This window comes from Fukomys damarensis, unplaced genomic scaffold, assembly GCF_012274545.1.
Source record: "Fukomys damarensis isolate Sample0158 unplaced genomic scaffold, DMR_v1.0_HiC HiC_scaffold_18, whole genome shotgun sequence".
Classification (NCBI taxonomy): Eukaryota; Metazoa; Chordata; class Mammalia; order Rodentia; family Bathyergidae; genus Fukomys; species Fukomys damarensis.
Window position 1 is genome coordinate 7,509,561 of NW_022900930.1, and position 21,588 is coordinate 7,531,148.

Sequence of the window (21,588 nt, forward strand, 5' to 3'; positions counted from 1 at the left end):
GGCTCATTTTGGCAGCATCTTAGGGCTCTTAGGGCTCTAAAAAGAATAAAACTGAGAACACTGGAGATAGCTACATGTGGAACAGCAACCTGTTATGATGCGGGAATGTGGTGCAACTGCTGGAGAAGGGTTACAGGGCAGCAGCCAATCAGCAGTGAGGAGAACTGATAACGCTCTCAGATTGGCTACTTGCAAACCTCCAGCCAAAACAAAACAAAACATTGTGGAGGCTATTTGGAGTTTCTGAGAAATTGTGGGGGTTTTCCCAAACAATTGCTAGGTTCTCAGAAAGAACCCTCAGATAACGGAAGCCAAGAACCCTGAACAGAAATTTCATGAGAGTATACTGTACTTAGGATGAAAAAGCACTCATTATAGGGTTAAGTAATACATGGTTTCACGCCTTCACTGGGGGTATTATAATTTCAGTAATAGTCATGCAGCGTTGCTAATGTCTTCGCTCAAGCAACTATATCATGAGTATGCAAGTTACTGTCATTAGTATCATTTACTGGGTGAATGATACATCGGTAAATTATGCTACATATACCACTTCTACGCAACGGTTCTTTAAAGTTTATACAACTTTTGAAAAAACCTGAAGTATAAAGAGATGTCAGGTCATTTCATTCCCCCACTCAGACTTTCAGAGGCTTCGCTTCTTACTGACTGCATGGTGGAGTCCGCAGTCGTGTCTCAGAGCTTAGCAGGTTGCAGCCGTCAGCCACAGGGGCCCTCGGGTTCTTTCACCACTCGCACTTTGTTGCAGCTTGGGCCCTTTGCACTTGCTTCATGTACTTCCTGAAACATCGTTCTTCCGAAGTGTGCCCAGTTTTTGTAGATCGCAGTTTCTTTAAGTCTGCTGAAATGTTACCTTCTTACTTGGCCCTTCTCCGGCCTATATTATTACATGGCTTATTTGTTTTTATTGTCCTTTGCTTCTCCTGCTAGAATATAAGTACCAGGAAGCAGATGACTGCTATGTCCACTACTACGTCTTCAATTTCATGTGGCACGAGCTATGTACTTCATAGATATTTTCTAATAATTAAAATGATGATGGGTATTTGCTTGCCTCTATGTTTTCATATATAATGAAATAGTTGCCGAAATCATCAATCTATTACAAAGCTTAAATGGGTTAAATAATTTAAAGCTTTGTGTATAGTATCTGGCATGTAAAATATATCAGATACAATAACATCACTATGACATTATCTCCACTGCTCTTATGACTGATATTACTAATTTCTATTTTCTTCATAAATTTTTCACAAGTGATTGTTGATTTTGAATTAGGACTGAAATGGAGGATTTGTAACTTGTGATTAACTCCTAATACACTTGGGCCCCCACAAATGAAAAGAATCCATGGCTGCTCCTTGCACTGGAATAAAATGATCTGCCTGGTTCACTACACCAGAGAGTTTTAAGGAAGAGGACCAAGAACCACAATTTGGAATCAAAACCTTAGGATTTATTTCCAGGTATAAAAAAGTATTGAGTCATTTTCCAACTGGTCTCATTCCCTAGAAAATTCCTGAGCTTATTTTCAAACTAATAATAATTATCCTCACCCTTACTTCTGAAAATGCATCCCAATTTATTTGCGTCTTCCCATGCTTCTTCACGCAGAACCACATATTAGGCATTTAGTTGTGAAGTGGCTTGGAATCTAGTCCATCACCAGAGATAGTGAAAAGCAGAATAAACTCCATGTAATCATACAAATGAGATATGATATATATTGTATCCCATTGTCCCCAGAAAAGGCAAAAGAAGAAAAATATCACTGTGGGAGTCATAAAGACTTCATGTCTGGGAATTATTTTCAGATCCTTAGGAAAATAGTCATGAGTGTGAAATGATGAATTTCATCTCTTGTCTGTTGATAATGAGGATAATGATTAAAATGGCTATGGTAAATATTCCTATTATTAAGGAATATAGACAAAATATATCACTATGCAATTTTATTAGTCATAAAATTATTATAGTACTATTATTACTACTAGCATTAATAGTCTATTATGATCAACTATATATCCAGGCCCTGTATTAAGCACACTGTATACCCTACTGTCATTTAATATTCACGAAGTTATGGAGCAGATAATAATTTTGTTCTCATCTATTAGACAATGAAACTGAAGTTTAGCAAGTTTTAGCCTGGAACTAAAACCAGAATCTACAGGGCCTCTGGCTTCCACTCTAGTGCTTCCCCTGTGTTTACAAAATCCAAAGACGCAACCAAGCGCTTGGAGCACAAACACTTATACATGCTAATTGGTATTAGGGTTACATTTATTTGGCTTAGGTCACAAATCTTATTGCCGAGGCCCACATGCCAAGTCTGATCACTACAACTGGAGCTTGGAATTGAATTTCCTCTGCTCTTTGCCCCCAACAGCTTGCAAGTTACAGCTAAGCGTATATACTAGCCATCTCCGCAGCTGGGTTCCAGGGACATTTATTGGCCTAAAAGTTAAATAGCACAGGAGACATTCTCAACCAAAACAGACTCTTTTGTCTCCTTTAGTCAGACTTGTGGGGACATTCAGGGAAATTACACCAAGCAAGGTGAAGGTGTTTTTCCAGGCATCTTTTCTGGAAAGGAAGAAAGGGATCTCTAGATAAAAGCAAAACTGTATAGTCAGAGTAGTCCTTTTCCCTTACTAAAGGAAGAAATGGAGATCAAAGTGAAATTAATTTGTTGATGTACATCATGTACAACCTAATTCGTATTGCACAAATGAATATGCATCCAGAGGTCCCAGACTGTTCCTGCAGAGTGGAGATGCTGATCCACAGAGTGAAGTGCTGGGTGATTGATATTGTGGTCTGAAAAAGGCTTTCAGCAGGGTCAAGAGTGCATTACAGCCACAGTGGTTTGTGTGTGCCCAGCACACACTATGGTCAGCATGTAAACCTCAGACAACACCAGGCCACATTCTCCCCACACACTGTGAATACTGATTTCATGCTGAGTGATTTTATCCTTGTAGACCTAAAGGGAGGACAAGATGGCAGAAACCATCAGAATTAGATCAGCAGAAGCCTTAATTCTCAGGACATTCAACCTACTTCTATCTGTGTAAGAATGACAGAGATGAGAGAATGACCACTAATTGCTTCTTAACCTTCTCTGTCAAGGTTAATTATGTAAAATCTACAAAGTAGAGAGAAAGAACACAAATTTGAGAGGGAATTACAACCAAGATGGAATCATAGCAGGACTGAAGTTGATCTGTTTCACAGGAATCTGATAGTGTTTAGATAAGATCACAGCAATATTTTTTAACTTTGTTGACTGTAAAACCTGGCATCTTTCCTAAGTTGCATGATTATTGGAACAAATTTTGTACTAATATTTGTTTTGTTTTACCTACTTAAAGTTTTGGTCATCTCGTTCTTAACTAAATTTCTTCTTTATTTTTAAACTACTACTTAACTGTATAACTAAGTTCTAAGTATTATGCAATGTTACAGTGTAAAGATAAATAAAATACTTTAAGCCCTTTAGAAATTTGAAGTTATAAAACTGTAGTTGAGACAGGAAAGATAATATCAGGTATACGATAAGATCAGCACTTTAAAAAATCATAGAAAAATCTCTTCTCAAAAGAAAAAAATTGAGAATCCATTTTCAATTGGCTCAAATAACTTTTAGGAAAATGTTGAAAAAGAAATATCTGCTATGCTGTGGAATAGGCTGATGAAAACTTTTCTATTGTCTTCAAACATCATAATTCCATGTGTAAATAAATAATCTTAGCAACATTTTTGTATTATGTAAATATGATTGCTTTACATCTGAATTTTGAATTTTCTTCAGTGAACTTTAATTCTATTTACTTTTAGCTTTGGTGCTGGGTGTAACTGGTGTGGGTTTTATTCATTCTCTCTGCTTAGAAATACCTATTAGCTGTAGATTAATTTTTCTATGTGACTATTTTTACATTACAATTTGTCTCTTTCTGTCTTCTATTCCTAGGAGTAATACTGGCAAAGCTCTGAGTCAATCAGTTATATGTTAAAAGTATCCTTGATATTCCTAATATGAAAAACAAAAAACAAATAGAAATATTTATTTCCCATGTCCAGGACTTATGCAGGGTATAGTAATTAATACGTGTGAAAACAGCAGAGGCCCATCCTGTTTTCCAGGAATCGGCACTTCTTTCACAAATATGACCTGTGTCTGGATCATTCCCTGGCATGGCTCTAAGACTGCTACTTTTTAAAAGGGGTGGTAAGAGTGTTATTTGTAGGCACTATCAAACACCTTACTGCAACTGACAATCATGAAGTCTCTTACACTGTTTATGTGAATATGACAGAAAGACATTTGTGAATGAGAAATCATTAAGTTAAGTTTATTAGCAGGCACGTAAGCATAGAAGTAGGTCATGGGACTACTAAAATTTTGCCTTTTGCTTTATTGAGTTGAATGTTTTTTGCATGCACATGAAAAATCATTGCTTTATAGGGGGAAAATCATTGCTTTTGTAGGGGAAATGTAATAAGAGAAAAGAAAAAATATGAGAAGATGAAAAAATGGAAATAAAGTGTTTGTAAATGGGGAGGGGAGGAGGGAGTTAAAGGAGGGCAGGGACAAGGGGAAAAAAATGAGAACCAAGACCTGTCATGTAAAGGTACAAGATTCCAATGATGAATGTAACTGTGCTTTATACATAAAATGTACCAATAAACTCAATGAGAGGGAAAAATCATTGCTTTATAAAAAAAAGTATATTGTGTCTAATTTGCGGAAGAGAAAGAGTTCAAAGTCAAGTAAAACTACTGGGGAAGAGGATTCAAAAAAGCTTGACATATTTGTAAAGTAAAATCATAAATTAAGAAACAAACATTAAACTAAAAAAAAAGACATGGGAAAACAGATGATGCATCTAAGTTGTAAAGTTGTTCACAAGTTAATAAAAATACCAAAACTATAGTAGACCTAAATGTGTTAGTTAGAAAAGAAAATAATTACTAAACCTACATTCAAATATACCATTCAAACATGGCAATATTAAATATTATTAAAATATCAAAACTGTAGAAGTCATGACAATGTTGCAGGTAGACTTGACTTAGAATAAACCAGTGTAGCAAACCTTCTGCACAGCCTTGAGGCACTACGCTCTTAACACTCTCCATTTGTAAAACTCTGTCCATTCACAGCAACATTTGCCTACCAAAAGGCTTATTTCTATATTTAAGGTAAAAACAAAGAGAAAGAGGAGGCAGAGAAATTGGAGGAGAGTGGGGAAAAGGAGAAGGAGAAGAAAAGAGAAAAATGGAGTGGAAAATGAGGAAGAAAACAACCATATATTCAAACAGGAAAAGGGTCAATTAATTGCAAGGTATTTATTAAATGGAACTTTATACATAAACCTAATTCTTTCAAGTACGTAAAATGACATGAGAAAATGCAGTGCATATTTCACATTAACCTCTATTAAACATTAATTTTGCTAATATCACTTATTAAGGCTATGATATAATGAAAGTGTGTGTGTAAAATATGAATAATTCATTCCCATTACTAGATTGTAACTTTCCATGTAGGTGCAACAACTTTTCAGCACATTGTCTACACTATAAAGAAAGCACTTAGAGTTTGTACCATAAATGATAGACTTAGCTCAAGCTCCCTAAAACACAGAGCCCATGATAAACCTTCAAGGCTACTTTTTTCATGGAAATATTGGGGCAGGAAGATTGAAGAACATGGACCTATGAGGAAGAGAAGGAAGAGAGCAAATAAAACATAAATGGTCATGCTGTCCAGACCTTCACCAGTAACTTAGCTGTTGGTCATTTGTCCAGAGTTTGCATGCATTTTGGACTGACTACACACCACATCAGAATAAACCACTGAAAGAAGAAATGAAATTTGCTGTTTCCACCTTCTGCTTGTGATTGATCTAATTTTACCCCACAGGGCATTAATGAATTCACACATCTACCTGTGTCACCTGGCCCTTCAAGAAGCCAGTTCTCATGTCCCATCTCCCTGCATCTGAGTCCTGCAACAGTGACCCATGCCAGTGTCTCTGTTGGTTCAGTCGGCTTGAGTGTGAGTAGTGGTAGGGCTCATGGTTCTGCCATACTGGAAACCTTCGAGGCAGTGCTAGAGACCAACCTACTGCAAGGGAGGCAGAGACAGCTAGACATGTCATGAGATGTGGCTACTGTGTTCAGACCCCACAGAACAAAGGCAGAGGAACTGGAACACAGCTGGAGCTAACAGAACTAGAAAGTCCTAGAACTTTGACCTGAAATAATCTGTCATTGTTTTGATATCACTGTACATTTTACTGCACCAGTAAAAACTCTATGTCCTAGGCAAGTCAGACAATCATTCCTCTATTGATTTCTAAGTCAAACCATAGATGCAGCATTAGAACAACTTCCAACTGTCCTACTACAAGATAAACAATAAGCAAGCACAACGCAAGACAATAACAGAAAAAGATGGTCATAACATGCAAGAATCTGCTATATGAAGATATTCTGAAGACACTGTGGTTATGTATCAAGAAAATGAAGAGGACTAGGAAAAAGAATAATTCATGATCTTTAAATTCATTATCAGTTGTTATTTAAAAAGTCAATTGCAAAGTATGGAACTGCAGAATATAAGGCTGGTTAATTAAATACAAATTCTATCAAAAGCATATATTTCCTACTCAGAAAGATTAGTAAAGTTTTTATCAAGCCTGTCCTTTATTTGGCATTAATTCTCTCCCACAATATAAAATATTTCCAGAAAGAAAACAAAAATAATAATGAATAATAAAAGCACTAATAACAACAATATTAAAATAATACTATTATTTTGCAGACTTATAGCATATATTACAGGCACAGAATATTTGTGTTCTGTTGCTTTTGCTTTACTCAACAGTAATGTCTTAAGCAGAAGTGACGAAGCTTAATTTGACCTGAATAGATGAAAAATGACTCTGAAATACAGGGAAAAATAAAAGGACTGCAGCCTCAGGAACAAGCAAGCCTAAGTATTTACTTGGTTTCATCCTGTTGAAGTGGTGGTTTGGTTTGGTTTTCCTGAGGATTACAACCCAGGGCCTTCACACTCAGATTATATGGAGTGATTTCTTTATTTTTAGATTAAGTGTAAAGGACTCAAGTCATTTATTTCCTATACTAATCTTTTAGGCTGTTGACTGCAATATCTATGCTGAATTCACCTAGAAATTTCCATATGTACACTCTCAATTACTTCTACCAACTTTTTTGAGTAGTCTTCTATGCCAGTGTCTTCAAGAATTCTACCTAATTTACTTTCCAGTAAAATTTACTATTGGGATTTCAACTGGGATTACACTGAATCTGTATAGCAGTTTTGGAAGTCTGGCCATTTTCACTATGTTGATTCTTCCTACCCAGAAGCAAGGGATGTCTTTCCATCTTCTTATATTCTCTTCTATCACTTTTTTCAGAGTGTTGTAATTTTCAGAGTACAGGTCCTTTGTCTCCTTCATTAGACCAATTCCTAGATACTTCATTATTTTTAGATGTTACTGTGAAAGGAATTGTTTATCTAATTCCTCTTTCAGTGATTCTGTTATTTGTGTTCAAGAAGGCTACTGATTTTTCAGTGTTGACTTTGTATGCAGCTACTCTACTGATTCTATCAATGAAGTCTAGAAGTCTTTGGCAGAGTTTTTTGGGTCTTCTATGTAGAGTATCATATCATCAGCAAATAATGACACTAACTTCTTCCTTTCCTATCTTTATGGCTTTTATTTATTTCTCTTCTCTAACTGTTGTGGCTAATGTTTCTAGAACTATATTGAACAGGAATGGTGATAGTGAGCATCCTTGTCCTATTCCTGATTTTAGCATGGAGATTTTTTTTCAGTTTTTGACTATTTAGTATGATGCTGGCTATTGGTTTTTCATAGATAGCCTTTATCAAGTTGAGATAAAGGCCATCTATTCCAAATTTCTGCAGATATTTTATCATGAGTGGGTGTTGAATTTTGTTTAATGCTTTTTCTGCATCTATTAAGATGATCATATGGTTTTTTTGTCCTTAACTCTGTTAATATAGTGCATTACATTTATTGATTTATGTATGTTGAACCATCCTTGCATCCCTGGGTTAAATCCATTAGTCATGATGTATGATCTTCTTGATTACCCTCTGTATTCTGTTTGCCAGTACCTTATTGAGGATTTTAGCATCTATGTTCATTAAGGATATTGGCCTGTAGTTCTCTTTTTTGGTTGGGTGTTTCCCTGGTTTTGGAATCAAAATAATACTTGCTTCTAGGAATGAATTTGGAAGTATTGCTTATGTTTCAATTTCATTGAAGAGTTTAAAGATTAGAGGTGATAGTTCTTCTCTAAATGTCTTATGGAATTCAGCAGTGAAGCCATTTCTTTGTTGGTAATGTTTTATTTTCAATTTCCCTGAATGTAATTGGGGTATTTAGACCTTTTGTATCTTCTTCATTCAACTTTGGAATTTCATATTTATATAATAATCTGTCCAGTTCTTCTGTGTTTTCCATTTTATTAGAGTACAGGTTTTTTAATTAATATGGATGATCCTCTGTATTTCTCCTGGGTCTGTTCTAACTTCACTTTTTTTATTCCTAATTGCATGGATTTGAGCCTTTTCTTTCCTTTTTTGATAAAGTTGGGTAAGGTTTTTACCAATTTTATTTATTCTTTCAAAAAACCAACTCTCATTCATTGATTTTTATGTATTGTTCTGTTAGTCTCCATTGCATTAATTTCTGCTCTGACCTTTATAATCTCCTGCCTTGTTCAGCTTTCTGTTTGTCTTGCTCTTCTTTTTCTAGGAGGTTAAATTTGAGCATTAGTTTGTTTATTTGAGCTAGCTGTGTTTTCCTAACATGGGCATTTACTGCTATGAATTTCCCTCATAGAACTGCTTTCATAGTGTCCCATAGATTCCTATATGTTGTATTGGCATCATCATTTAATTGTCAAAACTGTATAATTTCTTCTTTAACTTCCTCTATGGCACAATGGTTGATTAGCAGGGAGTTATTTAATTTCCATGTGTTTGTGAAGTACTTGCAGTTTCTTAGACTATTGATCTCCAGTTTAATTGCACAATGGTCTGATAATATACAGGGAATAACTTCAATTTCTTTCCATTTAGTTAAGCATGTTCTATAACCTAGCATGTGGTCTATTTTGGAGAATGACGTGTATGCAGCTTAAAAGAATGTATATTCTGATTTTGCTGGTGGAACAATATAGACATCTACTAAGTCAATTTGTTCTAAGACTTGGTTTCTTCTGTTATTCTGTTGTTGATTTGCATTGTGTCTGCTTTCATCAACCAGTAAAAATATAGGTCAGCAAAATGATGGAGCCTTGAGCTATACAAATTCAACTATTGACACACCCTGTGAACTAGGGCATATAATCTGCATCTAAACTTTTATTTATAAATTGAGAAGAATGAAGATACTCACAGACCTCTTAGACCAAACTCATAGGGAAAACCCAGAATGTCTGCAAAGCCCTTTGTGAATTCCAGGTGACCCCTTTGGAGGTGACTCTTTATATTAGCAAGAAATGTACTACAGCAGACACCAAACTAAATGTGGCATAGAAAACATACTCTCTAAATATTATCAAGTTTCAACTTCTGCACCCTTAGGAAAACCTAAGTAGATGTTTTACAATGCCCCCATCTTTAAAAAAAAAATACATGATCCTTTATACTAAAAGAGAAAGGTGGAAATATGAGTAGAGGTCATTTCTATTTCAGGAACCTTACACAGTATGCCAGAAAAAAAAATGTTAAATCTCTTGTGTAGTTTGAAGATTTTTTCAACATTTCACAGAAAAACAGAATCCTAAACAGGTAAAGACATTTTTTGCTGAATTATTCTGTTTATTGGCTTCAGGGGAAGTGAGCTACAATAGAAGGCAGCCTGTCCCTGTTGCAGATGGTGTTTGGACAAAGTGTGAGGAGCAATTGGTTAAATTAGAAGGAGCATGGTAGGGGACTTGGTGTCATTAAAATCATTGATCCATTTTTTTAAAATGTATTTAGCACATCTTACAGCAGTTGCAAAGATGGCCCAATTACCCCCCACTTCCTGTACTTACTCATGCCATTTGACACTAGTCTTTGCATCTCTTGTCTCCAAGGAGTAAAATCTTCCCCCTCCTCATACTCTTGAACCTGGACTGGTCATACAACTTAGTTTAGGAAGGAATATAAAAGAATATCATGGGCAATGCTGTGCCAGTTCTGCACCTGAACTTGAAGAGGCCTTGTTCTCCTCACAACCTTGGCCAGTTCCCATGAGGAAAAGACGACAACCTGCTCACAAATGATAACCGCGCAAGCTAATAGGCATCCAGCCACAAGACATGTGAGTAAGATCATCAGAGACAGAAGCTCTAACATATTCATTCCCCTGTAACCAATTAGTGTAAGCACAGAGCTTCAAAGAACACTGCTTTAGTTAGCTTCAGTCCTTATGGGTTTCCACATGTGGCACTCTAATGTCAAAACCAGGGTAGCCTGGCTGCCATTTACTCTCAATCTTACCTTATTACCATTCTCAGAAACCACACTGCTCCTTGGGTAGCACTGACCTGCACAAATATCCCCAACCTCCATATTGTGTTAGATTCCAGTGAGGTTTTCTTCCACTTAAAAAAATCAGTGCATATTCACATTGTTCTGGAAAGATCATAGAATCTATGCTTGTGGACAGATTACTGCACTTGCAGCTCAAGATGATGAACACTTAATCTCTGTGATCTAGTCACCTTCCTTAATCAATCACTGAGACACCATATCTGACACCCACAAGTTAAAGGAGTGATTTGGCTCACATTTTCAGGTGTGGTCAGCTGGCTCCAAGGTAGAAAAGGCATTGGTGAAAGCATCTGGTGGAGGAAAACAGCTTACATCATGGTGGCCAGGAAGCAAAGAGCAAGAGAAGAAACCAGGGAGATAAACTCTTTCAGTCTCTCTCCCCAGTGACCACCTCTTCTGACCATGCCCAACTTCCTAAAAGTACATTCAGCTATAGAACTCTTATGATTCAATCACCTTCTAAAAGCTTCAACACTGTATGCATGAAGCTTTTGGTGATGCCCCAGATCTAAATGATAGCATTCCACCCCTGGCCCCCGAAAGAATTAAGTGCATGCCTTTATGCAAAAATGCATTTAGTGTGCATCTAAGAGTCATCAAAGTCTTAGCAGTTTCAGTACTGCTCAAAGTTAAACTCTTAGCTCTGAGCCCGCTACAATAATCAAAAAGAAATTTGAGCACTGCAGTGGCACAGTTTAAAAGCATTTTGTTTAAAAGCATTAAACAAAATTTGATATGCAGTGGCACAGAGTAAATATTCTCATTGCAAAAGGGAGAAATAGAAGAATAAAAAGGAATGGAACTGAAGCAAGAACAGAACCCAGCAGGGAAAACACTAAACCTTGTAGCTGCCTGTGCAGCACCCAGGGCAGATTTTGGCCTCCAAATAGCTTAGACAATGCCTCCTCTATAGCATTATGGGTTGCAACGTTGCAGGCCTCCCTCTTGGGGTATCTGTGTTCACTATCTGAAACTCTCCTCAGCAGACACTCCATGTTCCTGGCTTTTCCAATTTCATAGGTTCTTCACCTCAGTTTCAGCTTCACTTTCATAGCTGCATCCATTACTCTCTCGGGGGCACACTGTCTAGCCTTCCCAGCCTTCTGAAATCTGAGTGGAAGCATGCTTGGCCCCACAACTCTTACATTCTGCATGCTTGTAAAAGCAGCACAATGTGGATGATTCCAACGTCTCCCACCAGCTCAAACAGTAGTCAGGAGGTTGTGGTTCACACCTGATGGTTTATATCTAGATGTCATCCTAAAGCTCCATGCCAACAGGGATGAGACCTGTGGAAGGTGATGGATTATGGGGAATTACAGCTAAGTAGCTATTAGGTGAGGCCTGCTTGGGTGAGGCAGTCACTATACAGTTTAGGACAGGAGTAGGAAGTATTTTCCCAGTGTAATAAAATCAGAGTGTTAATTTATAGGTAAAATATTAATAATAGCCATATTAAATAGCTAAGTACATAATTACCTAACAGTCCTTGCTCTAGGTAGCTATATCATTTTTTATTAACTAGAAATCAAACCTTGCTCTAAAAGTGCCTCGTGGATCATTTATTGATCATGACAGTGAATTTATAAGGCAGATTTTAATTTCATGATCACCTTATATATGGAATGTAGGAGTGGAGTGGTTACTAAATTTCCATGCTCACATTTTTCATAAACGGTGTCTAGGTAGTTTATCTTCAGGACTTGTACACCATACTGTAATGACTATAGCGCAGTTCCCCCATTCTGGATTTATTTGACCTAAATATTGCCAAATACTCAGTAATAAATAAAATTTTCCAAAGATTCTCACTCTACCTTTATTCATTTATGGTCCAAAACATGTTTCTTAGGCTTGGCTTTTTTAAAAGTTAATTTTATTGGTGTAGTTTAGATGTACCTAGTGATCACACTCGTCATAGGGAATTTGTACCTATCCCCTCCCCTCCCTTCGACTCCTCTTCCCCTCCTTATTTATAAGAGCTTTGTTCCCATTTTTTCCTTCTAATGTCTTTTTTCTTTTTCCTTTTCTTCCTTTCCTCCTTCCTTTGTTCTCCTTTCCACTTGAATATTTTTTCTATTTCTCAACATCTATTATATAGAATTTTTTTCCGTAGATAAAAACGTAAGGTGGTTCTTGGGAGAAAATTGTCATCATGAAGAAACATTATGAAGTTCAGGGAATCAAGTAGAAAATTAACAGCAGATTAGAGAAATACATCCTTTTGATATCTAACCTACTACCATATTCATCAATACAGAGTTAATCTCTCATTCCTCCTTCCCATTTCACAAGTTGAATATAGATGATAGGAAGAATAAACAGGCACCAAAAGGAGGAGGAAAATCACTGACATTCATCATGGGCGTGATATTCTGAAAACCTAACTATACATCCAATATCTAGTTAGAGTGTAAGAGAGCTAAGCATTCTGAGGACACAGAACACTCCTGCACACAACACTCCTCTCCTCTCTGATGTCAACATGAAGTCCACGAGTTGAGGAGAAGCGACACGGAAGTGGGTGGCAACAGAGAGGAGCGCTGTGTGTTTTCCATCTCTGACTTACACAAGGAGCGGGGAAAAAGGAAGAGCACAGTGACCCTGAGTGAGGATTGTCTTCTCCCTTACTCGTTTAAGTTTTTAATGGTCCGTTACCCACACGAGGCCTCTGCATACACCAGCTGAGCAGAGCATCCGGTAACAGAGATAGCATAAAATAGACTTGAGTGAAGAGAAAGGACCTAAATATAACTTCACAGGAATTCCTTTTGACTATGCAAGGCATCAGTTCTTTTGCATGTTCTGGACAGATTCCAAAGGTTACAAAACTGAAAAGGCAGCAGGTGACATCTGGAACTGAGAGCATGTTAACAACTAGACATCAGGGTAATTATAAGCTGATCTGATGCCTGTTGTCAGCCTAGATTTTTGTTTTAGAAGGCTATTTTTTAATAAAAATGACCCCTCAGAATATTGTACCAAGAAAGATTGCTCTGAGAATATGATAAATCGTATGAAGAACAAGGTCGCTGTGCAATAAAAACACCCAATACGTCTCATTCGCTGAACAAGTAAATTGTTCGACAATTATGGCTTTATTCTCTCACTGCAGCATATCTCCCCCACAGAGAGTCAGAATAATTACAGAACTTTCCCTAATGTTTAATAGCACCCAAGTAGAGCAAGGCTTTATCTCCTTGTGTTCGCCCACACACTACCCAGTTATATATATATTGTGGTTATAGTTTGTATCTGAAATGTCCTCCAGAAACCTCATGTGTTCAGAGGGGGGGCTTTTCAAAGGAGATCAGACCATGAGGTGCTGTACTCATTAGTGAACTGATCACTGATGGCTGACTGTCCTGCTAGGAGGTGGAGCCTAAATGGAAGCAGTGGGTTATCGGGCAGGACCCGGGAAGGAGTAGCCTCCTTCTCATGGTTATAGTTTGTATCTGAAATGTCCTCCAGAAACCTCATGTGTTCAGAGGGGGGGCTTTTCAAAGGAGATCAGACCATGAGGTGCTGTACTCATTAGTGAACTGATCACTGATGGCTGACTGTCCTGCTAGGAGGTGGAGCCTAAATGGAAGCAGTGGGTTATCGGGCAGGACCCGGGAAGGAGTAGCCTCCTTCTCAGCCGTTCCCTTTACTGTCTGTCTGCCACGGATGTATTAGTCAGCCTTCTTGTCAGTGGGACAAAATACCAAACACCTGCAATTTAAACAGGAAAGGCTTATTTTGACTCACGGTTTCATTGGATTCAGTCCAGGGTCACTTGGCTCCAAGGCAGAAATAATACGACAGAATGGCATGGTGAAGGGAATCTGTTCACTGCCTGGTGGCCAGGACTCAGAGAGAGAAGAGAGGAATTGAGATGAGAAAATAGCTCACAGAGTGAGCAGTTTTCCACTGTCATGCCCTTTCTACCTTGGACTCAGACTATTGCGCATAGACTAAACCCTCTAAAACTGTGAGCTGAAATAAACTTCTCCTATTTTAAGATTCATGTAGAGAGCCAGGGATTTAGCTCAATGGTTCCGACACCTACCTCTCAAGCACAAGGACTGGAGTTCGAGCCCCAGGACCAAAAAAAAAAAAAAATGCATGTATTAAGTACTTTGCCCCCAAAACAGAAAAGTACCAACAAAAGCCCAAATCCCTCTTTGTTCTTTCTAACACCTTCTTACTGAGACACCTCCTGGTTCCCTCTCCATAAGTATAAATGAATTTAACATGTTCATCTACATTGTGTTCCTGTGCTTATTGAAGGAAAGCAAAGAGAGCTGGCAAGACTACCAGATTGGGTTGCCATGTTTGGGGTGAAGTGCACTATTGATTTGCCTTTGAGTATAACAAAAATACAAAATCTCAAAGAATACTACAAAAAATTTTGTTTATGAATTTGGCAGTTAGTTAAGCTACTAATCTCAGTTGCACTCATTAAGATTTCTGAGGGCATCTGAGCTCACTTTGGGCTGGGCTGATAAGTACTTTCATTTTGTTCCATGTTCTCTCATTCCAGGTGAGCTGCTCCTGCTGCTAGTTTGGGTCTAGAATGTGCCCAAATGGTGCAGATGCCCAAGGCTTGCTCCTTACCCTAGCACTACTGGGAGGCAGTAGAACCTCTCAGAAGTGGGGTCTGATTTGGAAGCAAGCATAGTGAGATGTCTCAGAAAAGTGGATTGAGGATTGCAGGAACACAGTCCCTTCTGTCTCTTTGCTTCCCAAACATGAAGGAAGCAGCTTGCTCCACAATGCACACTTCACCATGAGGTTTTGCCTCACTGAAGGCCCAGCAAGCAAAGGAGCCAATCAGGCGTGGACAAAATTGCCAGATCTTTCTCTTTGACTTGATGATTTCAGGTGTTGTTTACAGTAACAGAAGTATGACTAGCACAACTGGTACATTCTCAAAACGATGGTAGAGGCAAAGAACAGCAAGAAGAAATATATGCGGCCTATTGAGGACCTAGGATCAGAGTGGGCACAATATCACTACTGCCTTATTTCAAAAATTAAGAAAGGAACCTGCATTTATGAGCAACCAAAGCAAGGAGCAAATCCAGAGCATAGATGAGGCAACTTGAGGAACTGAATTCAACCACTTCAGTGAGAAAAACCGCAGAGTCCATGACAAAGAGTGTGGATAAAGGGAGGGCATGGCATGGGCTGTCACTGCAAACCACTAGAGTCCGCTTTTCAGCCTGCCCAGGATGGAGCTAAACACAAATTACAGCCTACCCTCAAGGAGCGTGCAACATCAGTCAGAGACATCCAGAGCAGTCAGCCCTCCAAGGCCTGCACATCCTTGCCTCCCTTTTCTTGGGTGCTCTTTCACCCTGCAGGTTATGGGGAACTGAAAAAACGAATATTGATTTTCTACACAGGGTAGTCTCTACCCAAGGAAACACTTAAAATGTTAGTGTGGACCAAGTGTTATAGAAGATTAAACTAAAATTAACTTTTTTCACCATTAGCCAGCAGTGTGACATCAGCAAAAGACCCTGAATAGGGAAAATAAATAAGGGCAAACTCCTCTGCAAATCAGAATTATGCAAGTGTGAATTTGTGGCCTTTAATATATTTACCAACAACAGCTGTGACTGATTCAAGAAGTCTAAAATGTTGGAGGACCTCATTCACAAGGCTTGCTATCATCTCTGACCTAGACATCAGTATTATGAACATTTTATCCATCTGCCTGCTTGGAAACACTCATCTCAAACTTTGAGACCCGACCTATTTAGTAGCATTATGTCTAAGTTACTTTTAAAATGAAATTACTTTATAAATACCCCCCAGGCTATTGTGAGAATCAAATTAGAAAACAGACATGAAAGTAGTCTGAAAAGTTAAAATTGTTTTAGAGATGTAAACTTGCCTGATACGCTCTTACAGTAATAACCATGCAAGTGTGCTAACAGACTTCGCTTTCTCATTATCCAACCGACTAGGATGGAAGAATAAACACTGGACCCAGTCAAGACTCACATGTCTGGATTCCAGTTCTGTCACTGGTTAACAATGTGCCCCCAGGCAAGCCTCCCCGGCCCCCTCCAGAATTTGACCTCATTAGTAAAGTGAGAAAGGAAAAGTGGAGCCAGAGGATTTCTGATGCATTTTTGAACTCCAAATAAAATTTCTTGATGACGTTTCCTCCAATAACATGTTTAATTATTTGAACATTATACACACAATTTTTAAAAATCGAAGGTGCCTGCTTTTAAAACAATAACAAAATAATTCCTAGATTTAACTTTATGGCAGCCATCTAGTTAGTGTCTCTGGGCTTGTCTGCCCTATCCGTGCTCTACCCCACCTCTGCTCTGAAGCTTTCTCTCAACTATAATTCTGTTTTAAGGGTTCTCTCCAATGTCCCCATAGCTCTGTTCACTCCTTCATCACCAAATTCACCATCTTCATTGTTGCCAGTTGCACACTAGCAATCATTACAGAAAATCCATCCATTCTAAACTAGAAACTATACTATTAAAGCTAGTATAATATTATTAATGCTCACAAAAACTCTTCGTGGCAGGTTTACTTCTCCTTATTTCACATATTAAGAACCTTAGGTACCGAGAGATTGGATATGTTGCCAAAACTCACATGACTCAAAAAGGAAAAATCAGATGTCACTCTCATACCTGGCTACAAAGTCCTTGTTTCTCACTAAGTCGTAATGCCTCTTGATCTGAACCAGAAATCTTCGTGCTGTAGTAATTTGATTGTTGTTGTCTCTCCTATAGATCGTCAGTTCCTTGGTGGTTGAGAATACTTGTTCTTTTTTGTGATCCCAGTATTTAGTCCAATGCCTGCAACATAAAAGATATGCAATTAATGGTTGCCTGTTGAATAAATTATACCAAAGACATGGCCAATTTCTCCTATTACATTTAACATGCGGTATTAAAATTCTCTATAGTGATACATCATTTTATAATGGCTTTCTTGTGGCTCTTCTGCACTGCTGGGGATGGATCCTACTAAGAGGAAGCTCTGTTGTTGCACCGTATACCAGCCATATGCAGGCGCTTTAACTCAAGCCCTAAGTAGCAGAGGACTTCTTAGTGTTCAGTATTGCCAAATACTGTAGTAAATAGGAAAAGCAGAGGACTTGGTCATTGCTTTTGAGACCTGTGATTCAAGACGAATAAAGACAGAGAGAGAGAGAGAAATATATAAACGATAATATAAGGCCAATGTAATGAAGTATGCATTTGTTTAGAAGAGACAGCTTTCCTACCTAATTTCAGAAGGAGAAAAGATTACATCATCATTGAAGTCCACGAACACATAGAAAACAACCAAGTAATTCTTAGGCTTAATTTTCTTAGCGAAGGTTTCTTTGATACTAAACCCTTGCGAATCCCCAGTTTCCGCATCTGTTGTGTGTGTGTTTGTTTTACAGTAATGTCTCCTCTTCTTCTTCTTCATCTTCATCATCATCATCATCATCTTAAAAATGGAGGCACTCCCGTCTCAGCCTGCAAATGAGAACCAAGACCTGTCACGTAAAGGTGCAAGATTCCAATGATGAATGTAACTGTACTGTATACCTAAAAAGGACCAATAAACTCAAGGCAAAAAAAGAAAAAATATGCGAAACTACTAATGTGATCCTTACAGTTGTCCCTGCTTATTTTTTTGAAAAGATTTTCAGACTACAATAAAGGAAGAACAAACCCAACTAAAGCTTGACACAGCCCTGAGGCCAAGGAGACAGAGCTGAGAACTCTGGGACATCCGAGCAGCTAGAAGAGGAGGGAGCTCTACAGGGTGAGCACCAGCCATCTGCAGTGGAAAACGAAGAATCTGCTAGGAGCTGAGGAAAGAAAAATCCAGAACTTGAGTCCAGTACTTGGGCTCGGGCAGGTCCAAAACAGTAACTATTCCCACCGTTCTAACTGAAACAAAAACAAAAACAAACAAACAAACAAACAAAACCCCAACATGATGCACAGGATAATGAGGGGAGTTACTTAGGTAGGTCTCTCCCACATAATGGAAAATAGTTGTACATAAGACAAGAACTGCTCATTTCACAGCTAACAAGTAAGTGGAACTGAAGGAATCTAATTATTTCTAGGTAATTTACCTGTACCCAGAACAAAGTACAAATATATGTGAGAATACAAAAATACCCAGCACTTACAAAGTCATAATACTGGAAATGCAAAGAAGTAAAAAAATGTGACCCAGAAAAGGGGGAAATAATCAGAATGAACACAGATTAGCAGGCAAGAACATTGAAAGAGCTATCAGAGTTGAGATCCATATGTTCAGACATTAAGGGAAAACACAGGAGACATAACAACACCCACGCAGAACTTCAACTTGAAAACTACAATGTGTGCAATGAAAAATATACCGAATTGTATTATGGACACATTGGATACAACAGAAGACAAGGGAACATGAAAACAAAACAACAAAAATCATCAAAAATGAGATTCGGGGGACAATTTTGCTTTTTTTTTTTTGCAAAAACGTTATCAGTGAACTGTTAAGACAATATCAAGCAGGTCAGCAAATGTATAATCGGAAAAAAAATAAAAGGAAAATGATACAGAATATTTGAAAAAGAATGGGTAAAATTTTTCCAAACTTGAAGAAAATTATAAATTTCCAGATCTAAGACATTAGATGAATTCCAAGAATAAGAAATGTCAACAAAACTACACAAAGCACATCTTAATCAAATTGTATAAAATCGGTAATAAAAAAGTATAAAAATTTCAAGAGGACATGCATAGATATAAGCTATTTTGAGAGTCAAGTTAACAAGGCTAGCTAAAAGGATTACATAAAAGAAGACTGCAGTGGGAAAGTCACTGTGCCCATGCTAAGATTAAGTAGATATAATAAACAGAAAAAAACATAAATATGCCTCACTGATTTTTGGCAAACACTACAAAATGAAAGATGGTCCTTTCAAGAAATGGTGCTGGAATGAAACAAAAAGATGAGCTTCACACCATATACAAAACTTCAAGCAGATCATGATTTTTCATGTAAAATATAAACAAGGAAACTGTTACAAGAAAACATAGGAGAAAAATCTTCAGACCTGTCTCAATATTGTATCAAAAATATAATCTATAAAAGAAAAAATTGAAAAGACAAACTTTATCAAAATTTTTTCAAAGATATTGCTATGAAAGCTCCTGTTAATAGGATAAAATGCAAGTGAATTTTGCAAAAAATATTCATAAACCACACATTCAAAAAGTCTTGCATCTAAAAATGCAACAGTAAAAGACTGAGCAATACAATTAGAAAATGGTCAAAAGACCTGTACGTAGGCTTTACAGCAGTCTTATTTATAATATTTCCAAACTTGGAGCAACCCAAATATCCATGAAAAAATAAGTGAACTGTTATATTTATGATTAAGGATGTTAACTTACAATAAAAAGGAACAAGCTATTGACTTGACACATGCATGTTTCCCAAAACAATACTGGGGAGTGAAAGATTCCAGGAAAAAATAGAAACATGCTTTATAATTCCATTTATTTATCTGCTAAGGCAAAAAACATTATCATCAGCTGCACAGTGTCTGGAATAGGGTAGTGAGGGTGAATGAAATGCAAGAAGAAATGAGAAAATTTTTGGAATTGTGAGACATATGTTATAGTATGGGGACTGTGGCTTCCTGAAGGTACCCACATATGTCAAAGCTCTTCAGATTCCACACTGCGATACATGCAGCCGATTATACATCAGTTACACCCCAAGAGCTGGTAATTAAAAGTCATGTTGGTTTCCTGCACTATCACTACAGTGATGTTTCACAAATGTATAAATTGAACTGTTCTCTGTTGTGTGGATTATGAGTCCATAAACGCAGTCATCTCCCTCTTCAATCTCTGCATGTGGACGTGTCGCTGATGACTTCAATGGTTCAAACTGAGCAGCATCCCTTCCCTGCGTACGTACCCCACTCAATTGTTGGACGATTTATCATTTTTTTCTTCGCTTTGTCTCATAACTGATCTATTCAATAAGTCTGGAAACCTGTTTACCTTTTTAAAAACACCCACAGACTGCCCACTTATCACCATCAGCACTGATGGCGCATGGCGAAGCCTTCACCACAACTTTGTCACTTCTGCCTCCTTTCCTTTCCTCTTTCATTCCTTTTCTATGCTTTGTTCTCAACACAGAATCAAACTTTTTATAAAGTATCTACTCTTTCTGGTTATATGCTTTACAAAAAAACTCCCATAGATTTCTATATACCAAGGTTGAAATATGTAAAGCCCTTACAACACCGTAGAAGATAATCCGCCCAGTTCCCATTCCTCCTTGGTCTCACCTCTTCTTACTGTTCCCCAGCTCATTGTCTTCAGCCCCTTGGTCTACTTGCAATTTGTCAAGTACGGCTTGCATGCTTCCACCCCAGGAGCTTTTCATTAGCATTTTCCTCTGCCCCACGTGCTTTTTCCTTAAATATCCACATGGTGGCAAGAGGTCAAGCAATTTCTATATAGCAATACAGATGCCGGAATGACTCTTGATATTCTTATCATTTTTGGTCAATAAGGAAACAAGTCCAGTGAATGTAGATAGATTACTACTCTCTGCACAACCAACAGCAAAAAATCTGAGGCTGACATCAATTGATTCGTCCCCAAGTCCCTTGACGGCAACACAGAGCAGCTTGGAACCGATGCTCTTCGCATATCTCTGTCACAACCGAGGACCGCTCGTGGAGATGCCTAGTTTTAATGAAGGGTCTCTCACAAAATCTTCCCACCCTCTCCTCCATAGAGAGAGATGCTGTCTCACTGCTGGGAAAGTAAATCTGTTATTTTTTTTTTAATCTCATTGTGTTTATTGGTACATTTTAGGGATACAGTACAGTTACATTCATCACTGGGATCTTGTACCTTTACATGACAGGTCTTGGTTCTCATTTTTTCCCTGTACCCCTGCCCTCCCTTCAC

General features: G+C 37.9%; 1 long non-coding RNA gene across 1 annotated transcript in view; it reads right to left on the reverse strand.

The window, feature by feature from the left end:
* Nucleotides 1–21,588, reverse strand: part of LOC117286723 — a 186,175-nt gene that overhangs the window by 22,690 nt on the left and 141,897 nt on the right. Inside the window, exons 3-6 of the long non-coding RNA XR_004517847.1 lie at nucleotides 17,883–18,123; nucleotides 17,284–17,451; nucleotides 15,878–15,992; nucleotides 14,384–14,484 (exon numbers count right to left, since the gene is read on the reverse strand). This is a non-coding gene — a long non-coding RNA (uncharacterized LOC117286723). The remainder of the gene's footprint in view (nucleotides 1–14,383; nucleotides 14,485–15,877; nucleotides 15,993–17,283; nucleotides 17,452–17,882; nucleotides 18,124–21,588) is intronic.